Here is a 22,031-nt window from a genome sequence, read left to right as displayed (position 1 = left end):
GCCACGTTGGAGGTGAGGGTTTGGAGAGTTTCCATCACCTCGTGCAAAGCCTTCTCGTGTATTCCCACACGGGTTCCTTGGGAAGTGAGAGCTTGTCGGAACTTCTCCGCGTCTGCGAGGTCCATTTTCTTGGCCAGATTATTCTGTTAGGGTTTGTGGTGGTGTTCGGACCCCAAAGCAGACACGGAGGAGCAGGTAGTGAAAAAGGTACAGTTTATTGACTGTGTAGGCAGGTACAGGCTGGAGCGGCAGGGTGCAGGCTGGCTGGAGGATCCACGGAGAGGCGAGGATGACAGCAGAGCAAAGAGGCACACGGAGGTTCTGCGTGAAGCAAGCAAGAAGCAGGTCTTTAGTCCACAAAACAAAACGAGACGTGAAGGTCGAGAGCAACAGCGAAACAACTACCATGATATATGGAATAATCTGGCGCCGGCCTGTTGAGCGGACCAGATCTTTATAGAGGGGATGATTGGGATGGAATGCAGGTGCGCCTCGTCCGCTGCAGGGAACCAGCCACGCCCCTAGCGCTCACAGCCTGCCAAGGGAAACAGAGAAGGGGAGGAGGAGAGACGAAAACAACAAACAACTACACAAATCCTCACACTCTTAACCTGCCTTCTTGAAGGCACACGTCTGCCTGGTTGCAAACCATTCACTAGTCTGATGAAGGAGGGCTTTTCCACTTTACTTAAAGGCTATAAATCTCCAACAATGTAGTCAATTGCGAGTTTGTCTACCTGTTGCTGGGAAATCATACCCTTGAAGGCTGCAGACAATGTGGTTTGGGTCATTTGGGGCTGTTGGCAGGGTCTTGGTCTTTTTTTTAGCTTCAATTACTTGGAGATAACTTTTTAGGCTAACTGGATGCTTCAGCTCCACATGCCATTTTAAATAACATGCGGATGAGGCTGCCGTCGGACTAGCTTTTTTAGCGCAGGACACAATTTGCACAGAAAGTTGGAATTTTTACTGTCGGAATCTTTATCAGACAGGGTGTAAAAATCCCTCCGATTATAATAAGGTGCATCGGATGTAGTCGCTGAGTCTGCGTCTCTGCTTTCACTTGCCATTTTTATATCAGATCGAGAGCTGTTGTCGTGTGTTGCAGGTATGGCCTGCCCCTTTAAGGAAAGTTTGTAGTGTGTGACGTAGTGCACCTGGATATTGTGGGAAAATGCGCTAAAAGTGTGTGTATAACGAGAAGTGAACGACCACTCCTCCTCCTCCTTATTCACTGAGTGGTCCGGGCGGTTCTGAGCTGAGACACTGGCCAGAGAAGAAAACACTTGGAATACGTTGCTTGTTTGGTCTACATTTGTGTGCGATGAATCATGGGTAACATAGTGCAAAGTTGAGTTAGTTGGTTTAGGTTAGGCTGCATCGCAGACATTTTACGGGCACTGAGCAAGCATTCGATTTAGGCAGCGTCTCTCCTCAGGAGAAGGAAAACATTCGGCGTTCTATTGAACTCGTTCATGCACAACACAACACATCAGTACCTCTTCGTGAATTTTAACCAAAAATGCAAAAAGATAAATTCACAACCAGTAAAAAAGGTAAATTAATCAAACTAGCCTCCAGTAACGGATGGAGACCAGTTAAAAACATCACAAAAACGTATATGGTGGCTGGTCAAGCCACTCAAAATCAAACACAGGGATAGACTTACACATACTAACATTGAAAAAAAAATACAGCCACAACATAACACCCCAGTATAAGACCATATAATAATCCCCAGGAACTGGTAACTCAAAGAAAACTTGATTAATTATCACAGAAAAAAAGATTTAACAAATACAAATATGTTGTATGAAATCAAAATGTGTCCAGTTAATTAATAAATGAAGTAGGTGCGTGTGCAAAAATAAATAACTAGGCAAGTTAGAATTTAAGAGAGGTGACCACCATTTTACCGAATTTCAGTGTGTGTGGTTGCTGGTTTGGCCATCACAAGCTTGCTGCTCAGTTGCCAGTACGGTGTGTATCAGGCACTGACACAGAGCAGGTTCCAGTGCCCTCTGTCATGCCCTGTTGAACTTCAGGTTCTGCCTTCTCATGGCACCTAGCTGTAGTAACTGCACAGGCCGTGAACAGTTACGCCCTGTAGTGACAGAAGGAGAGGATGTCCCACCAGAGATGGCGGACAGCTAGCCCATACACGGCTACCACACAGATCATTCCCCAGAATGATATCCATGCCTGGGATTGGTAATGCAGGGCGCACCCCCATGGCTACTTCCCTCTGTACCAAGCCAAAGTCCAGTTCTAACTTGTGCACTGGAACAGGCAACACAGTCAAACCTATTCGGCAGCACAGAGCTCAGAATATATGAATCAAAAGCTTCAGTATCTCCAAGGATTTTCATTGGCTCCTTTACACTACTGCCCACTTAGGACACTTGACCATCAGACACAAATGCAGAAAAATCTGATTTCTCTCGGGTAAGCTCTACTGAAGGCTTCACCTTTTCACATTGAGCACCAACACAGCAAGGAATAGCACAGTGAGAGTTAACACCAGTGGTGTAGGGGAGGGGCCCGCAACTGACGCACTTGGGGGGGAGAGATTGCGTCTTGGGGGCCCCTAACGATGCGAAAGGGCCCCCCACCTCCTTGCGCGATTTTGCCCTACGCCAATGGTTGATACATGGTAAAAACCTTGGACTTAGTGTTCTGACAGGAGCAGTCAGTGCAACGGCCCTTACATGTCCGCGACTAGAACCACCTTTAGCCCCTGATTTAATAGGACATTTGGCTTTCCAATGTCCTCTTCCTTTATAATAATTACACACTTCATGTGCAGCTGAGAACTCGCGGACCTCTCTGGTTTATAAGTACGCGGGTTGCTTGCCTCTTGCCAACGTTTACCTGCCGTGCAGAATTTACGCTCGTCCCTTTGGGAGCCGGTATCATCTGGAGCCATGTACCCGCAGTGCGTCAGTACGTACTCATCAGCAAGAGCAGCGGCCTCCGTCACAGTTTTTACTTTATGCTCATTTAAATACATAGCTATCTGAGGGGATACAGTATTTTTAAATTGCTCCAGAACGATTAAATTACACAAATCGCCATAATTGTCCATGCTCAGTGAATTACACCAACGATTGAAATGAATATTTAGCTCTCTGGCGAACTCCATGTGGGTCTGTTTACCTGATTACTCCCATGATCTGAATCTCTGGTGATATGCTTCAGGCACAAGCTTGTATGCTTTTAGCACTGCAGCTTTAACCATTTCATAGATCTTACTATCAGCAATACTTAGTATGACTCCTGAGCCTTACCTCATAACAAGCACTGCAACAATAACGTTCGTTGGAATCCGTCCAGTCTCTACTGTCGGCGACTTGTTCAAAGAGAGAGAAGAACGTGTCTACATCCAGTTCACCAAACTGTGGAATGAGACGCAGACAACTTGTCACATCAAAAGAGTGTGACAGCGCAGGGGAAACAGGGACCTGGCGTCCAACATGAGACAAACTCAGTCTGCGAACCTCCAGCTCCATTCATTTAATTTCCCCATGAGTCGCAGCCCGCAGTTACAGCAGCTCTTTACGTTGTTCAAACGTTAACGCAGCCTCAGAGACTGAGCAGCAGAACCAGGCTTTGGAGAAACAGCAGCCCCGAATTTAGTGTCAATGACTCTCATTTCCAACCGATTATCACGCAGGATACTCCTCATACTCCACATTCTCCTTTAAATGTTTATCCCCAACATCTATCTTGAAATGATCAGCAATTTGAATTAATTGATCCCACGAACAGCGGTATAATAACTCCCCTGACGGAGCACTCAGAAACTCATCCACAGTAACCATGACTGAAAAACATAGCTAACCTGCCTGAATATTAACAATTTAACTCTGTGTACCGGCGGTCGCACTCCTACAGCCGTACATAGCAACACGTCACTGCAGCGCTGTCCTGCTGATTGCCAAACTAGCAACTGGCTTAAGCTCCCCCCTAGTCTTGAGATGCTAGTTGTGGTGGGTATTTACGCAATGAATCCTGCAAACCCGGCGAAGCAACCAAACTGGTGACTCCATATACAGCCTCGGACGTGCTCCAGAGACAACTGCTCCAACCACTTTCACACCACACTGCATAGCAACACAGAGACAAGCCAACTCAGAACAGCGTCAGTTCACTTACCAGAACATCTCCCTCACAACCAAACTACGCCGCTCATTCACAAAAACACAAGGTGCACAGCTGACTTTGTGTGTGACTTCACACTACACTCATACATTACCTGATCACAGGTCTCATTCACAAAAATAGCAGACTCCGCCCATCAAGCCATTTATAAACGCGGAAAAATGTTTGCAAAGTACGAGCCCCCATTCGTCACAGATGGGCTCAAAGATTGTGACAAGGAGGGAGATGACACAAGTGGAGTGTGGCTCTTTCAGATATGTATTAACAAAAAAAATTATAATCAACCACACAATGTGTGTCCATGAACAAAAGCAGAAAAGGATGCTGCTGTCAGGAGTCAGGGAGAGCCAACCTCGTCCCACAGATATCGCAAGAGAGAGATTAATGTTGCAAGGCCTTTTAAAGGGCACAGCACACCTGGCCGAGGTATGTAATGATTAACGCTGATGTCACCTCCACCTAAGGCTCAGGGGAAAAGAGAACAGGGACACCTAGCGTCCAGGTGAGGGTGGAAGGGGTCGTCACATTATGTTTCTACACTTGTATATAGTAATATATTGGAGAGAGAAGACTCTTACAATTACATTGTACCCGTAGCCTGGATGCCAGACGAACTTAGCCCCGCCCACAACATTTTTGGTCGGGCAGTTCGGTCTGGAGTCGCTCCGTTGGGAAAAAATTATGCCCGACCGGGCCAATCAGATTGTCAGGGCGGGCTTTATACGATGATTGACATATGATCAACGGTAACGTAATCAACCACGTCATCAAAGTGCCCTTGGGTTGAATTTGTTTTCAACAAACATGCCTGCCGCTGGCGAGCTGAGATGTGTAGATGCTGCCATTGAGTCTGTTTTAGAAGACATCGACAGAGCATTCATTTTGAAAGAGGAACACAGAACGTGGAGGCGACGCCAAAGCACCGCGCTAATCCCTATCGCCCCGGCGCTTGGCTGTTTACAACGGACACTGAAGCGACGCTGAACCGCCGGGCAGCGCTAATAATATCACCCGTTGATCCAGTAGATCGCTGCACGGCTTTGTGCCAGTCACACCGGAGGCTGAAGCACCGCGCTGCGCCAAGGCTGCCTCGCGGTGCTTCAGCCTCCGGTGTGACCGGCACAAAGTTTTAACATGGGAGTGGATGGGAGCCAGCTGTTATTTAAGGCTTGGCGCTGCGCTGAAGCGTCCGGTGTGAACCCGGCGTTAGTAAATAACTCACAATGCGTTGCTTAGCATACGTCACATACTACGTTGCTCTGATTGGTTGTAGGTCTATCCAATTGAGCGAAGAGGAATTTTACTTCCTGGTCAGTTGAAACACGCCCCATAATCGCAGCCCAATGGAGCGGTCTCAGACTCACATTCTGACTAGAATTGTGAGTCTGACAACGTCAGGCTATTGTACCCGAGTATGGTGACAATAAATTCCTTTAATCCTTGAGTTTTTTTCTCTCCATAGTTGTGTTTTCTCGTTGTGGGAACTGTCGGGTTTCTCTATTATTTTTTAAGGTCTTGACCTTCTATGTTAAGTGCCTTGAAATAATGTATATTATGATTTTGCACTATACAAATAAGACTGAATTGATTTGAGAATTACTGCTTCACCTGCCTCAACTGCCTTGCACTTCATGGTTCCCTCTTTTCAATGTCTCACTGGCACTTTAAAGCAATAGAGTTTTCAGTCTGTATACACATTTTTCACTGATCACAAGCAGAATTTGGTTGAACTTATCCATTTCAACTGAAAAAGGATGAAGTCTTAAAATATAAATACTTATGGGAAAAATTAAGAAAATAATTTGTAGGTGAATGTAAGAATGAAGAGAACACAAACACTCATACGTCACAACATAGTATTCTAAAATATTAATGTTTGGGAAAAACATTCAGTAATATACTGCATCAATTGATTAATCTCCATCACTTAAGAAGTTGTATTTCAACCATGTTGAATCATCATTTCGATTTATTATGAATATCGTATCATGTTCTCCCTTTTATTTACATTTTTGGTTGTTTAAGCTTGAATTTCAACTGAAAGAGCTGTGAGCTTGTTGATTTCTGTGAGACCCCATTACATGAAATTGTCAGATGTTACACTTGAATGGCGGTAAGCAACTTTTCTGATTACAATAAATTAATTTCCTCTTATGCGTTGATAAAAATCTCATCTTGAAAAAGAGTAGAGACAGATGAATGACAATATGTGTGAGTGAGCATGTGATCTCCTCTGCTCAACCATCATCATTCACTTCACACTGCCCCTATTTCCTCTTTACACACATGGTTAATAATTTTATTAACCCCTATTAGTTGAAATTGTGTGCTCTAAATTTAGGCTGCTTAAAACAACAGCACTAGATGATCTGTCTCTGCCTGCTCTTAGATCAGGGCTCACTAAAAGGCGGACCGCAGTCCGGGTCCGGACCCAGAAGTCGTCCCATACAGACCCAAACTTACAGCCAAAACAAAAGGTTATGATTTAAACCTGACGGGGTGCTTTTATTTTTTTTAAACTTTTATTAGAATAAGTACCTTGACAGTGAGTCTCACACAGCATGTCATACAATATTACAAGTGAAGACGAAATAAAATGAAAACACAAATGGCAAAAGAGTTATCCCAATGGGTTCACATAGTTTCACATTCAGTCCAGCTTGTCCAGTCAAATGTCAACAGAATGTTAATTTTGACAGATACATTATCACAGGTGTCCACTTTGTTAAGTAAATGTCCATCCGGAGTCGTAGGCTTGCAGTTAAACTTTCCATGCAATTCGCAGCCTGGAGCCTCTGGGCCCACTGGTCCACGGTAGGTAGGTGGGGCCTGAGCGAGTTTACTGTGATAATTTTGTGGGCAATTAACATCATTACTCATCATATATAATTCGTTTTTTTTCCCTTAGCCCCCTTGAAGGCGTAGTTCCCAAAATCAGCTATTGTGGGTCAATCAAACTGTCCAAATACAAGTCTCACGTATCTCCCTCTTCACCTCCTCCCAGAACTTCTGCAATTAAGGGCAATCCCAGAAAATGTGAGAAAATCCCCTATTAGACCACAACCTCTCCAGCAGAGAAGGGAATACTTCTTAGCTATTACTATGGGTGTTTTAAAATATCTCATTCTTAGCTTCCAACTAAATTCTCTCCAGGTTGGACTATTTAAACATTTGTGCCAGAACACCCGAGACCTTTCCCATTCATCATCTGTAATAATGGTGTTAGCCTCCAATTCCCATTAACCTTTTATATCCAATGTGTCAATAGCTGTATCCCTATGAATTCTAATGTATAAACAGGATATTATATGTTTTGTTTGAATTCGAGACTCAGCTATCTCCACCCAGTACTGTTCAAAATTGCCTGGTGTTTCCCAAATTTTGTCCCATTCATTGTTTGTGGTCAAATAGTGCCGAAGCTGGAAATATCGGAATAGATCCTTAGCTTCAATACCATACTTTGCCTGAAGTTGTGCGAAAGCCCTGAGAGTCGTTCCTTCAAATAATTGATTTTTTGTGGTAAAACCCTTTGTTGGGCAAGAGTCCCTGCTGAACTGGCCATGTGGTGGGACCCACACAATGAGTCGTAAAAGTAAGGCCTGTGAGCCAAGATGAAACCAGCTCTAAAGTTTCCAGCTAAGATCAAGCATGGAGATAGCATCTCCTCTGGTAGTAACTTCATCCCTGGGGTTTCCCCAGAAACCCCTGCTCTGCTCCTGGCCGTTCCCACTCTGATCTGACCTCTGACACTCAATTGGCTTAAAGCCAGCATCATCTCAGAACCACACCTCAAGGAGGCTGGGCCTCCACAGGTTAATAAGAGGAGCTACTCATCAATAATCGTGGCCCATTCCCGATTCCCTGAAGATAGAGCTGACCTTTCCAGTTAGTTGATCCAGAGGTAATTTTAGGGAGCATTTACAGACGTTTGTTTTAATTCCATTTTCTTTTATTTCTTTAATTCAGTCGACGTTTTATTTTGATAGGACTTTTTGTTATTTTAACTTGAAGGAGATCGCCAAAGGAAGTCCACTCGCCGGCCGAGATCACAGACTTTATTTTTCACGATCCCCACAACAGCGCTGATCATCCCTGCAGAAGAGACGAGGCCGAATTCCGTTCCAAGAGCAAGAGAAGTTCGCTCTATTCGGCCCAGCGCTGACCTCCGTTGCAACCACGAGACCCAGCGGAGCCCCGCTTAAGAGGCCAGGACTTCACTCACCTAATTCCGAGGATCCGCTGACCGCATGTACCCCGAGGAACACAACACGAGATTCACTGGACTTCCCGAAAATCCGCGCGACACGCGCAAGCAACACCGCGAAGGTCACAGTAAGAGGCTTTATTGTCTGGGCAGAGACTAGTTTAATTACTTAGCGTGTCATGTTTATTTGAGTGTTTGTTTGTAGATCGCTGATCTGTTTTTAGCCGTGTAACGCGTGGCGAACTGGAGACGTCACATCCGATTCCTTTGTTTACTATGTTCTGAGAAGCGCGCGTAATAAGCCGGCACTTCCCTTTTTAAAGTGTTACCGTCAGAGATATTGTGCGGAGATTTACATCTGTTAAAAGATACATCTCACGTAACTGGACTGCCCGCTTCGCCGGAAGTTTGTCTCTGACGATGTTTTGAGAGCTTTCCTGATCTCTCTATCTCTCCCTCTCTCTCTCTTTTCTCCTAAACCTGTTTTTGCACACGTCCCGACCTACACTTACATATTTCATGTGGCATAGAAAATTCTAGATTTAAGGAGCCTTGATACATCTCGACGCCATTCGGCGCCAGAACCAGGAGATAAGAAATCCCTTTGTCTAAAGATCCCCTTTGTTAAGTTCAGTGACCGGCAGCCATTTTGCTTTTCGCAACGTGGCTTCATTCATAAACCTCCATCTTGAAAGTACGTGAACGTAACATCCTGATCCTGGCCAGACTTCGTCACCACGTGATCTCGTCATTACGCCATAGCCACTCCCTTTTTTCTTTAGACACACACACCCACACACACACATAGAGACACAGACAGGCAGACACACACGACCACGCACACACACACCAGTAGATACCCAGTATTACCTGTGTGACCATTGTGATAAGTGCTGCTGTTGCCATCTTTGAAATATTGGTTTTGTTAAATGAAGAATCATTGAAATAACATTAACTTTATTTCCCCTTTTTAATAAATACTTTTTTAATTAAAGTATTTGTATTTCTGTGATTATTTGTACATGTGTATGTGAATACAGCTGGATTACTATAGCCTGTGCTCGAACTTAAAACCCTTCATTGTTTATTATATTATCATTAATATTAACTATTGAGATTATTAATTTAACTTTTATCACTTGAGACTGATAACTATAGTTTGACTCGTTGGTCCCTGTAACCAGGGTGGTGCCCCACTACGATAAGCATTAATTACAGATTGTTTCATTCTTAATTGATAATTTTATTGTTTTCATTAATTATTTAACCATTATTAATTGATAACCGTATCATTTCTAATTAATTATTTTACTATTCTTAATTACTAGCTTTATAATTTTTAATTATTTTTAACAAATAATTTCTACTTTAATAATCATTTCTCATGATTATTAATAATTAGCCAACGTCAAATCTACTACTACTATTGCACAACACCTTCTCTGCCCATCTTCTAAAACCACTGTCTTATTTAGCAGGCAGAAAATCACTTAGACTAGCTATTTTTGTTGCCCTAGACACAGATAACGGTAGGTTTAATACCGCGATGCTATTTTTAACTGTTGCAGCTTTTGTAGTCGTTTAGCGGATTAGGAAACGCATTGACCAATTGCATGCAAGTTAAGCCATCAAGCCTTTCCGTGATACTACTCAGCCAATCAAGTCTGTTCATTCCAGGCAGTAAGCATTGCGACTCTCTGTGAGCCTGAGAAACGGAGGAGTGAGCCGTAGAAAAAGAGAGAAACGTAAGGAACAAATGGCGCTCTCCAAAAAAAAAAAGTAGAAAGCGAAAATAGAGCATTTAATCTGGCATGGACAGACTCATTTCTGTTCATACTTCCCACTGGGAGTACTAAACCTGTGTGTCTCATATGTTCAGAAACTGTGGCACTTATTAAAAGTGCAAATGTGAAACACCATTATGACACAAAACATAAAGGTTTTGAACAAACAAACCCACTTAAATCTGAAGTGAGATCACAGAAAATAAGTGGTCTTAGAGCCCAATAGTGCAGTTAGTGAAACACTTGAGGGAAAACAAAAGGAAGAGCTTTGTGATAAAATAAGGCAAATACCCATGTCAGCATCATCTGCCACAAAGAAAACTATTAACTATTAACTGAGGATTAGGGGTGCAAAAATTATTCGACGTCGTCGACAGAAAAATCGATGACAAAAATAGTCGCCAACGAATTTACTCGTCGATGATTCGTTGGTTACGCCATAGCGTGTGTTTTACGTGCTGTGCAGCTGAACTAAACGTTGATTTACGGGAGGTGCTGATGGAAGTAGCTGAGGAGTGAGCCATCTCGCTCCCTTCCTATCTCTGAAAGTCGCGCATGTGCAATAGCAACAAAACATGGACCAAGGCGGTGTCCGTTGCAACAGCATCGCGTACCACAAAGTTGAAAGTTCGGGAGAATTACCCTCTTAATATAGCCTGAAAAAAACTACCTGCAATATTTGTACAGCGGACCTGCTTTCCATGGAAGCAAGACAGGAGCATTTGAGGAGAAGGCACATTTGACATTGTAACGTAGTCGATGTAAACTCGCCTCAGGTGGATAGCCTGTTAGCTAGCTTGCTATATAAACGCTAGCTAACAGGCTGTGCGCAGGATTCTAGATTCCATTACAAAAATATGGTTTAAACTTTTTTTTAAATGGTAAATGGTTTTCTATTTATATAGCGCTTTTCAGTACAGTTTTACATTCACCCATTTACACACACATTCATACAGTGCATCTAATCGCAGCACTTTGTATTCTATGGGGGGCCATTCAGGGTTCAGCATCTTGCCCAAGGACACTTCGGCATGCAGTTGGAGGAAAACCACTCTACCCCTCAGCCAAAGCTGCCCCTTTTAACAAGTTTAAAAGCGTAATGTTATCCTATTGCTTGATAAACGTCTTTTTTAATCACAATAATGCAGCCCGAAGAAGACTGTAGTTTAATATGTTGATGTTTTTATTGCTGATACTTTCCCTGTCCTTTTGTTGACAGGAAAAATGGATACTTGATTTTTAATTTATTTTGACTATCAGCACTTGGCCTGTTCTTGGTTCACAGGAAAAAGGGAAACTTCAATTTAAATTAAAAAAAAGTATTAGCACTTTGCCTGTCCTTGGATTTAAATTGAGAAAACTTAATTTTTCGTTGTGTCAACAGTACCCTAATATGCAGCAAAGTTTATAATTTTTTTTTTTTTAATCAAGTATAGATTTTTATTGTCTTTATTTACAGTCATCACATGCCTCGAAGAACCTCAAGCAAAATTTAAAAGCTGTTGGCTAAATAAGAGCAATTGAGAATATGTGTCATCCATAATCCGATCAGCTAAATGAAGCCATGCATAACGCACCTTGTGTAATCAATCATCAATCAATCAAATTTGATTTGTATAGCCCATATTCACAAATCACAATTCGTCTCATAGGGCTTTAACATGGTGTGACATCCTATGTCCTTAACCCCCAGGAAGAGTAAGGAAAAACTACTAAAAACCCTTTTACAGGGTAAAAATACATAGAAACCTCAGAAAGAGCCACATGAGGGATCCCTCTCCCAGGACGGAGAGAAGTGCAATAGATGCCATGTGTAGGAAATCATCATCAAGATTAAAGTTTTTAGCAGCATTGATGAGCGTAAACATTTTGAAGGATAACTTCAATACGATATGTCAAGCAGTCCAGCTGCAATCATAGTCTATGGTCAGCAACCAGCAGGATCATGATCCACCATGCAGATCAGATTCCATTTTAGTCCACAGTCATTGTCCACTGCCTCTTATTACGATTCATCATGAGCCGCTGCCGCGGTCCTGGTCCACCGCCCTTATCTGATGCCAACGCGACACAGGATCCGCCATTACCACTATGCTCAGCCCACACGATATAGAATCCGCCATACTGGATCCACCATTGCGACCTCTGATGCGCGATCCACAAATCGTGCCCTGGATCTGCGGGCGATAAAGCAAAGGGATTCCGGGGAAGGAGATAGGGATGGAGAAGAGGAAGGAGAAGCTCCGTGTGTCATGTGTCATGAATTCCCTTTGTGTCAGGGTTTTTTGCCCTGTAATCAATGATACCATGATACAGGCCGAACTTGAAGCTACACTGAGGCTCAAGGTAAATCTGACCGGCTACTGGTTTGTATGATAGTACGATGAAAACCATGTGGCCCACTCTGTAGATCAACCATCAATACCTCTATGCCTTTTTAGACTAAACGCTTCCTATTTTAGAAAATAGAACAAGTTACGTTCTGCCGCACTAATTAGCTCTAACTATAAGCTTTATCAAAAAGGAAGGTTTTGAGCCTACTCTTAAATGAACAGATGGTGTCTGCCTCCCGAACTGAAAGTGGTAGATTATTCCACAGCAGAGGAGCTTGGTGGCTAAAAGCTCTGGCTCCTACTCTACTTTTAAAGACTTTAGGGACGACAAGTAGGCCTGAATTCTGGGAGCGGAGTGCTCTAGTGGGTTGATTAGCGTTCTGTGAAGACCTGGTAGGTGTCACTCCCCTTCAGACCAGTACAAGATGAGAAGACATCTACCTGGCTATTAAGGAGACGTAAACAAAGAGAGGAATAGAGCCAAAACAAGTGGTTTCAATAACCACAGATGGAGCCCCTGCTATGATAGGGAGAGAGAAAGGAGCTGTAGCAAGACTGAAAGAGGACAATCCTGAGCTCATAGCCTACCATTGCATCATTCATCAATCTGTCCTCTGCGCCTCCCTGTCAGATGAGCATGCTGAGGTGAGGAATACAATGATGAAAATGATACATTTTCTCAGGGCATCCCCTTCCTACCAGCATCACATGCTTAGGGAATTTGATGCAGATGCTGATGATCTTTTGCTGCACAACAATGTGAGATGGCTCAGTAAAGGCAGGCTGTTAGAGCACTTTTGGTCCATCAGGAGGGAAGTAGCAGCTTTTTTGGCAGAGCAAAGAAGTCAGAAGGCAACACAGTTTTCTCTCTTTTTAGAAAATGAGAAACAGATGGATAATGTGGCCTTTTTGTTTGATATCACTTCACATCCGAAGGAACTGAATTTGAGGCTACAGGGCAAGGACAATTCTATTTGTGAACTGATGACAGCTGTCCGCTCCTTTCAGAGGAAACTTGAGATGTTCAAGGAAGACCTGCAGGGAGACTGTGCACACTTTCCAGCAGTGCAGAAACAGGTTCAGGGACAGAGAGATGTGTCTGCTTTTGTTGACTCTATTGATAAGCTGATTGTAAACTTCAGGAACAGTTTAGACAGCTTCAGCTTTGGACAGCCACTCACCATGTTCATTCAGAACCCATTTATCATCACAGATGTCAAGGGGTTCTCAAAGGAAGTCACAAGGCACTTTAAAGGGGTAAACGCTGAGCCTCTCCAGATGCAATTGGTTGATCTCCAAGCAGATTTGGCCCTGAAAGAGCAGTTTGCAAGAACTGACCCTTCCACTTTCTGGCTCCAAAGTAGCCCTGTACATCTTGACCATGTTTGGCTCAACATACAACTGCGAGGCAGCTTTCTCCACAATCAACATTATCAAAAATAAATAACGTTCAAGGCTATCTAATGAGCACCTCCACATGTGTATGAGAATGGCCCTGACAGTGGGATGTAAGAGGGGAAGAAATTAATTCTAAAACTGTTCAATTGTTATTATCTGTGAAATTGGTTGAGAATGTTAGGTCAAATTGTGAAACAGAAAAAGGGACATACAAGCTTTTTGCTTCCTTTATTTTATACTTGAAAGTTTTTGGATTTACTGAATTAATTTGATTTGACAGTCAGGTATTGCGTACATGCAGTTCCTGATACAACTACTAGGCTACTTAAATAGATATCACACTAAATAGTTAGAAATTATGATCTTCCGGACCTTTGCTTCAAGAAATTTTCTCTAACTGGACCTCTTTAAAATTTAGTTGAATACCCCTGTCCCAGATGATGCTCCTCGTGGTTTCAGATAAGAATGATGACCATTCTCAAACCCTTTGTTATGGTGGAAGTCAGGTTCGGACCCCGAAGCAGACACAGACGGGTAAATAGTTGGAGGAAGAACAGAGTTTATTAATGTAAAGGCAGGTGGAGGTTGGAGCGGCCGGGTGCTGGCTGGCTGGGTGATCCGAGACTAAACCAAGAAGTGATGCTGAGCTGAGAGTCACCAGGAGATTCGTAGTGTAGAGAATAATCCGGCACTGAAGTGGTGGAAAGACCAGGCCTTTATGGGGTGGATGATGAGTGGAGATTGATTGCAGGTGTGTCTCGTCAGTAGCATCCAGAGCCAGCCACGCCCCCTGCCACAACCAACCTGCACAGGAAGGAGGAGACAACAACAAAAACACAACAGTACACACACAATCCTCACACCCTTGCTAATACCTAAACTGAAGTTCTAAACAAAGGCTTTAAACCAGGCTACAGTCATCTTGGCATAACTGAGAAGCACTCAACATTGCCAACATTCATGCATAGTTATGCACTTTTGGTACTATTCCTTTTTGGCCAAACATTGCCATAAATTGCCACAAGCAGTATTGTTGGGACAAAAGCAGTATTGCAATATATACAAAACAACACACAGAGGCTCTAAAGCATAACAGGATTAATGTGTCTCCAGATATGAAATACATTTCATTTGATTGTGTGCATTGACTCCATGATTTTAACACTGTGCTCTGGTCCAACCAGAGCTAGGTCAAAAGCTGTGAAACGGCTGAAATCTGAAGCTATTTAAAAAAAGGGCTGAGGAAAAACTGATTCACATAGAAGTTACACTTCTCATTTGAAATCAATTCACATATTCCCCCAAATTATTTGGGGAATTACAGTAGTAGTAGGAGTATTAAGAAGTAAGCTTATGTTGATAGATGAGAAACAGTGTAGCATCTGGACAATATAAATTGCAACTTGCAAACAACTTGACAATAGGGTGTGTGAAAGAGAGTTTCACTTGTGTTGACAATCGCTACTAGAAAACTTGTCCGTAGATGAGGATTTGTTCTTATTTTCTAAAATTGTTTAAACTGTAATGCAAAGAACGCCTTGACCATGATTGACAGAAAGAGAGAAAGGGAGAGTAGTTTTTTGGATATATATATATATAATCTGTAGTTAATAATAACATTCTGATACTGGCCTGACCTGAAGTTACAGATGAGTTTTATTTCACAGTGACATCATTACAGGCCAGGATCAAAATGGTGTTCTTAATTACTGACTAAAATCTGTCATTTATCTGTATAGTTAGTGATAAATCATGGCTGAAAGACAAACACCACTCTTCTCACATCTACTATTCCTATAAATGTAGACCTATATCTTATGGTACTGTATCGTTATTTGTACTGTGTATAAGTTAAGATGATCTTCCTTTCTTCTGTCCTTTTCTCTTCATTTTAATTCTCCAACAATTCTACTAATTAGGGCCCGAGCACCGAATGGTGAGAGGGCCTATTGAAATTGAAAGGATTATTAGGGACCGAGCACCGAAAGGTGAGAGGCCCTATTGAAATTGTAAGGATTTTTATTATTATTAGGGCCCGAGCACCGATATCGGTGAGAGGACCTATTGAAATTGAAATGATTATTAGGGCCCGAGCACCGATTTCGGTGAGAGGACCTATTGAAATTGAAATGATTATTATTAGGGCCCGAGCACCGAATTCGGTGAGAGGCCCTATTGAAATTGAAATGATTATTAGGGCCCGAGCACCGAAATCGGTGAGAGGACCTATTGAAATTGAAAAGATTATTATTAGGGCCCGAGCACCGAAATCGGTGGGAGGCCCTATTGAAATTGAAATGATTATTAGGGCCCGAGCACCGAAATCGGTGGGAGGCCCTATTGAAATTGAAATGATTATTATTATTAGGGCCCGAGCACCGATTTCGGTGAGAGGACCTATTGAAATTGAAATGATTATTATTATTAGGGCCCGAGCACCGAAATCGGTGGGAGGCCCTATTGAAATTGAAATGATTATTATTATTAGGGCCCGAGCACCGAAATCGGTGGGAGGCCTTATTGAAATTGAAATGATTATTATTATTATTAGGGCCCGAGCACCGAAATCGGTGAGAGGACCTATTGAAATTGAAATGATTCTTATTAGGGCCCGAGCACCGAAATCGGTGAGAGGACCTATTGAAATTGAAAAGATTATTATTAGGGCCCGAGCACCGAAATCGGTGAGAGGACCTATTGAAATTGAAAAGATTATTAGGGCCCGAGCACCGAAATCGGTGAGAGGACCTATTGAAATTGAAAAGATTATTATTATTATTATTTTTCTTCGCTCAGTGAATTGGCTTTTTGAGGGCTTTAACGTGCTCAAAAAGTTTCTAAAGTGTACAGTAAATTAGAAATGTGCGCAAGTTTACGTATTCTGAAGTATTTGGGAACGGGTGTGTCAAAACCGCTCAATAGCGCCACCTACGGAAAAGCCCCTCATTTAGCATTCACCGATCATCAAAAAAAACAAAGACTATTGTGTATCATGACTAGATGCACAAAAAAGTCCATCAGTGCATTATGAATAACGCAACAGGAAGCCCGCCAGTTTGACTTTAGTGGCCATTTTGGTCATATTCGATATTTTTTCTTTTAAGTACTCCTCCTACAGCTTTCATCAAATCAACTTACAATTTAGACGATCGTCATCACAACAAAATGGAGATCTAAAGTTATTGAAGGATTAAGTTTTAGCAAAACCGTCTGACCGTGGTGTGGCCTCAAAGTTTGATTAAACGCCATCAAAACACAGGCTCCTGTATCTTGGACATATTTTGTCCAATCGAGTCCAAACTATACACATAAGACAAGAGTCGCGACCTGAAGACATCGGTACAGAAATCGTGACTTAAAATCACAGCGTCCCCTGGTGGCAACAGCAAATGTCTTGTTTTTCTATGTCTTACAGTTTGACTCACTTCTCGTAGGGCCTTCATCAAATCAACGTAAAAATTTGATGCATGTGTACAAAACAAGATGAAGATCTAAAGTTATCAAAATTTAAACTTTTCATCAATCTGTGTGACCGTGGTGAGGCTTATAAATTTGATAAACAAAATGAAAACACCATGTCTGTAGTTAATGGTCCAACACTGCTCTCTAGTGACTTAATATTGAATTACACCTGTAGTGCCAATATTAAGGCACCAGAGGTCAGTGTAACACCATGGTTTGATCAAGACACAAAATGTAACTATTGAAAAAGCCATTTCGTCCCCTCTTCCCCCAATTTAAATCTGTCTGGAGCCGCACAACATATTTGATAACACAGGTTATAAAGTTATATATATATACATATATATATATATTTATTAGGGCCCGAGCACCGAAATCGGTGAGAGGACCTATTGAAATTGAAAAGATTATTATTATTATTATTTTTCTTCGCTCAGTGAATTGGCTTTTTGAGGGCTTTAACGTGCTCAAAAAGTTTCTAAAGTGTACAGTAAATTAGAAATGTGCGCAAGTTTACGTATTCTGAAGTATTTGGGAACGGGTGTGTCAAAACCGCTCAATAGCGCCACCTACGGAAAAGCCCCTCATTTAGCATTCACCGATCATCAAAAAAAACAAAGACTATTGTGTATCATGACTAGATGCACAAAAAAGTCCATCAGTGCATTATGAATAACGCAACAGGAAGCCCGCCAGTTTGACTTTAGTGGCCATTTTGGTCATATTCGATATTTTTTCTTTTAAGTACTCCTCCTACAGCTTTCATCAAATCAACTTACAATTTAGACGATCGTCATCACAACAAAATGGAGATCTAAAGTTATTGAAGGATTAAGTTTTAGCAAAACCGTCTGACCGTGGTGTGGCCTCAAAGTTTGATTAAACGCCATCAAAACACAGGCTCCTGTATCTTGGACATATTTTGTCCAATCGAGTCCAAACTATACACATAAGACAAGAGTCGCGACCTGAAGACATCGGTACAGAAATCGTGACTTAAAATCACAGCGTCCCCTGGTGGCAACAGCAAATGTCTTGTTTTTCTATGTCTTACAGTTTGACTCACTTCTCGTAGGGCCTTCATCAAATCAACGTAAAAATTTGATGCATGTGTACAAAACAAGATGAAGATCTAAAGTTATCAAAATTTAAACTTTTCATCAATCTGTGTGACCGTGGTGAGGCTTATAAATTTGATAAACAAAATGAAAACACCATGTCTGTAGTTAATGGTCCAACACTGCTCTCTAGTGACTTAATATTGAATTACACCTGTAGTGCCAATATTAAGGCACCAGAGGTCAGTGTAACACCATGGTTTGATCAAGACACAAAATGTAACTATTGAAAAAGCCATTTCGTCCCCTCTTCCCCCAATTTAAATCTGTCTGGAGCCGCACAACATATTTGATAACACAGGTTATAAAGTTATATATATATACATATATATATATATTTATTAGGGCCCGAGCACCGAAATCGGTGAGAGGACCTATTGAAATTGAAAAGATTATTATTATTATTATTTTTCTTCGCTCAGTGAATTGGCTTTTTGAGGGCTTTAACGTGCTCAAAAAGTTTCTAAAGTGTACAGTAAATTAGAAATGTGCGCAAGTTTACGTATTCTGAAGTATTTGGGAACGGGTGTGTCAAAACCGCTCAATAGCGCCACCTACGGAAAAGCCCCTCATTTAGCATTCACCGATCATCAAAAAAAACAAAGACTATTGTGTATCATGACTAGATGCACAAAAAAGTCCATCAGTGCATTATGAATAACGCAACAGGAAGCCCGCCAGTTTGACTTTAGTGGCCATTTTGGTCATATTCGATATTTTTTCTTTTAAGTACTCCTCCTACAGCTTTCATCAAATCAACTTACAATTTAGACGATCGTCATCACAACAAAATGGAGATCTAAAGTTATTGAAGGATTAAGTTTTAGCAAAACCGTCTGACCGTGGTGTGGCCTCAAAGTTTGATTAAACGCCATCAAAACACAGGCTCCTGTATCTTGGACATATTTTGTCCAATCGAGTCCAAACTATACACATAAGACAAGAGTCGCGACCTGAAGACATCGGTACAGAAATCGTGACTTAAAATCACAGCGTCCCCTGGTGGCAACAGCAAATGTCTTGTTTTTCTATGTCTTACAGTTTGACTCACTTCTCGTAGGGCCTTCATCAAATCAACGTAAAAATTTGATGCATGTGTACAAAACAAGATGAAGATCTAAAGTTATCAAAATTTAAACTTTTCATCAATCTGTGTGACCGTGGTGAGGCTTATAAATTTGATAAACAAAATGAAAACACCATGTCTGTAGTTAATGGTCCAACACTGCTCTCTAGTGACTTAATATTGAATTACACCTGTAGTGCCAATATTAAGGCACCAGAGGTCAGTGTAACACCATGGTTTGATCAAGACACAAAATGTAACTATTGAAAAAGCCATTTCGTCCCCTCTTCCCCCAATTTAAATCTGTCTGGAGCCGCACAACATATTTGATAACACAGGTTATAAAGTTATATATATACATATATATATATATATAGTTATACAATATATATAAAAACTATAGTTTGTTGCATTTATTAAATAACAGAACGACAATAAAGACAACTGTTGACATTTAACTGGTATTTTTACCTGCTACAAAATAGGAAAACACCATACTCTGACCATGGCGTGGAGTCAAAGTCTGATCACATGCCATCAAAACACGAGCGTCTGTATCTTGGACATATTTGGTCCAATCAACTCCAAACTAGACATGTAAGACAAGAGTCGCGATCTGATGACATCTACAAGGACACCATGACTTAAAATCCTAGCGCCACCTGCTGGCTACAGGAAGTGAAGCGTTTATTCTTGCTGCAGAGCTTAAAACGCACGCAAGGCAGAGACGTGCGCTTGGTCATCGATCGCTCTCTCTTCCCCGACCGCAACAGACTTGAAATTGCCTGTGCTCGGGCCCGTTAGTGCTACAACGTAGCCCTAGTTAGGGCCCGAGCACCGAAATCGGTGAGAGGACCTATTGAAATTGAAAAGATTATTATTAGGGCCCGAGCACCGAAATCGGTGGGAGGCCCTATTGAAATTGAAATGATTATTATTATTATTATTATTATTATTTTTCTTAGCTTAAATGAATTGGCTTTTTGAGGGCTTTAATGTGCTCAAAAAGTTGTAGGAGTTTGCAGTAAATTCGAAGGCGGCGAAAATTTACGTATTCTGAAGTATTTTGAAAAGGGCGTGGCAAAATGGCTCAAGAGCGCCACCTACGGAAAAGCCCCTCATTTAGCATTCACCGATCTTCAAAAAAAACAAAGACTATTGTGTATCATGACTAGATGCACAAAAAAGTCCATCAGTGCATTATGAATAACGCAACAGGAAGCCCGCCAGTTTGACTTTAGTGGCCATTTTGGTCATATTCGATATTTTTTGTTTTACGTACTCCTCCTACAGCTTTCATCAAATCAACTTACAATTTAGACGATCGTCATCACAACAAAATGGAGATCTAAAGTTATTGAAGGATTAAGTTTTAGCAAAACCGTCTGACCGTGGTGTGGCCTCAAAGTTTGATTAAACGCCATCAAAACACGGGCTCCTGTATCTTGGACATATTTTGTCCAATCGAGTCCAAAATATACACATAACACAAGAGTCGCGACCTGAAGACATCGGTACAGAAATCGTGACTTAAAATCACAGCGTCCCCTAGTGGCAACAGCAAATGTCTTGTTTTTCTATGTGTTACAGTTTGATTCACTACTCGTAGGGCCTTCATTAAATCAACGTAAAAATTTGATGCATGTGTTCAAAACAAGATGAAGATCTAAAGTTAACGAAATTGCAACTTTTCATAATACTGTGTGACCGTGGTGTGGCTTCCAGTTTGAGGAATGAAAACATCTATATCTGGCAGATGTGCTGCAATATTTAGTCACTAGATGGCAGTGTCAGACCATGCTTTGTGTTATCTATGCATTAACAGACTGTGTTTACAGGGTGGCCAACTTTAGAGGAGAATTAAACCTTTTACAGCATTGCTCAAACTTTGGTTTTAGTCTCAATCGCTAAGTTCTTCCTTCATGACAACTCTGAGGGGGGTGTATTTTATTTTAACTCCCTCGTTTAAGCGATATAGATGTTTGAAATTCACGTGACGTCACAGTGTAAGCTGTGTTGTGTGTTGTGAGTTCGGCTTCAACCAGGTACAAGTGAACGCCTCATGAAATGGCTTACACCCACATACCCGGTAAATTACACACTTTGATGTTCTGCTCCTCTCCTGACGGTCACGGTAACGATGTCTGCGCCTCCGTTTCTGTGGTAAGTCACGTTAAGTATTTTATTTCGATGTGATTCGCAGGGTGCCTTTGAATAAGCCGTGATATCTAAGGGACGCTAATCCGGGAGCTACATACCAGCTCAGTGTATATCAACGGGTTCGATGCGAATGCCAGCTGTTACCGAAACAACCGCCATGAACCGAGGTCCACCAAGCAGAGATAGGCGTTCGTTTATAAGGATGAATCTGAGACAGGAGACTGTGTGTCGGCTTCTTTTTCGCTAGCGCCGGAGGCTAACTAGCTCGCTAACAAGCAAGCTAACAATATCTTCGCATGGGTGCAGTAACTGCTCTTCGATTCGATTGGGGTTATTACCGACAAA

The sequence above is a fragment of the Pleuronectes platessa genome, chromosome 7, assembly GCF_947347685.1.
Source record: "Pleuronectes platessa chromosome 7, fPlePla1.1, whole genome shotgun sequence".
Taxonomy (NCBI): Eukaryota; Metazoa; Chordata; class Actinopteri; order Pleuronectiformes; family Pleuronectidae; genus Pleuronectes; species Pleuronectes platessa.
Note: the sequence above shows the minus strand (reverse complement) of the source record.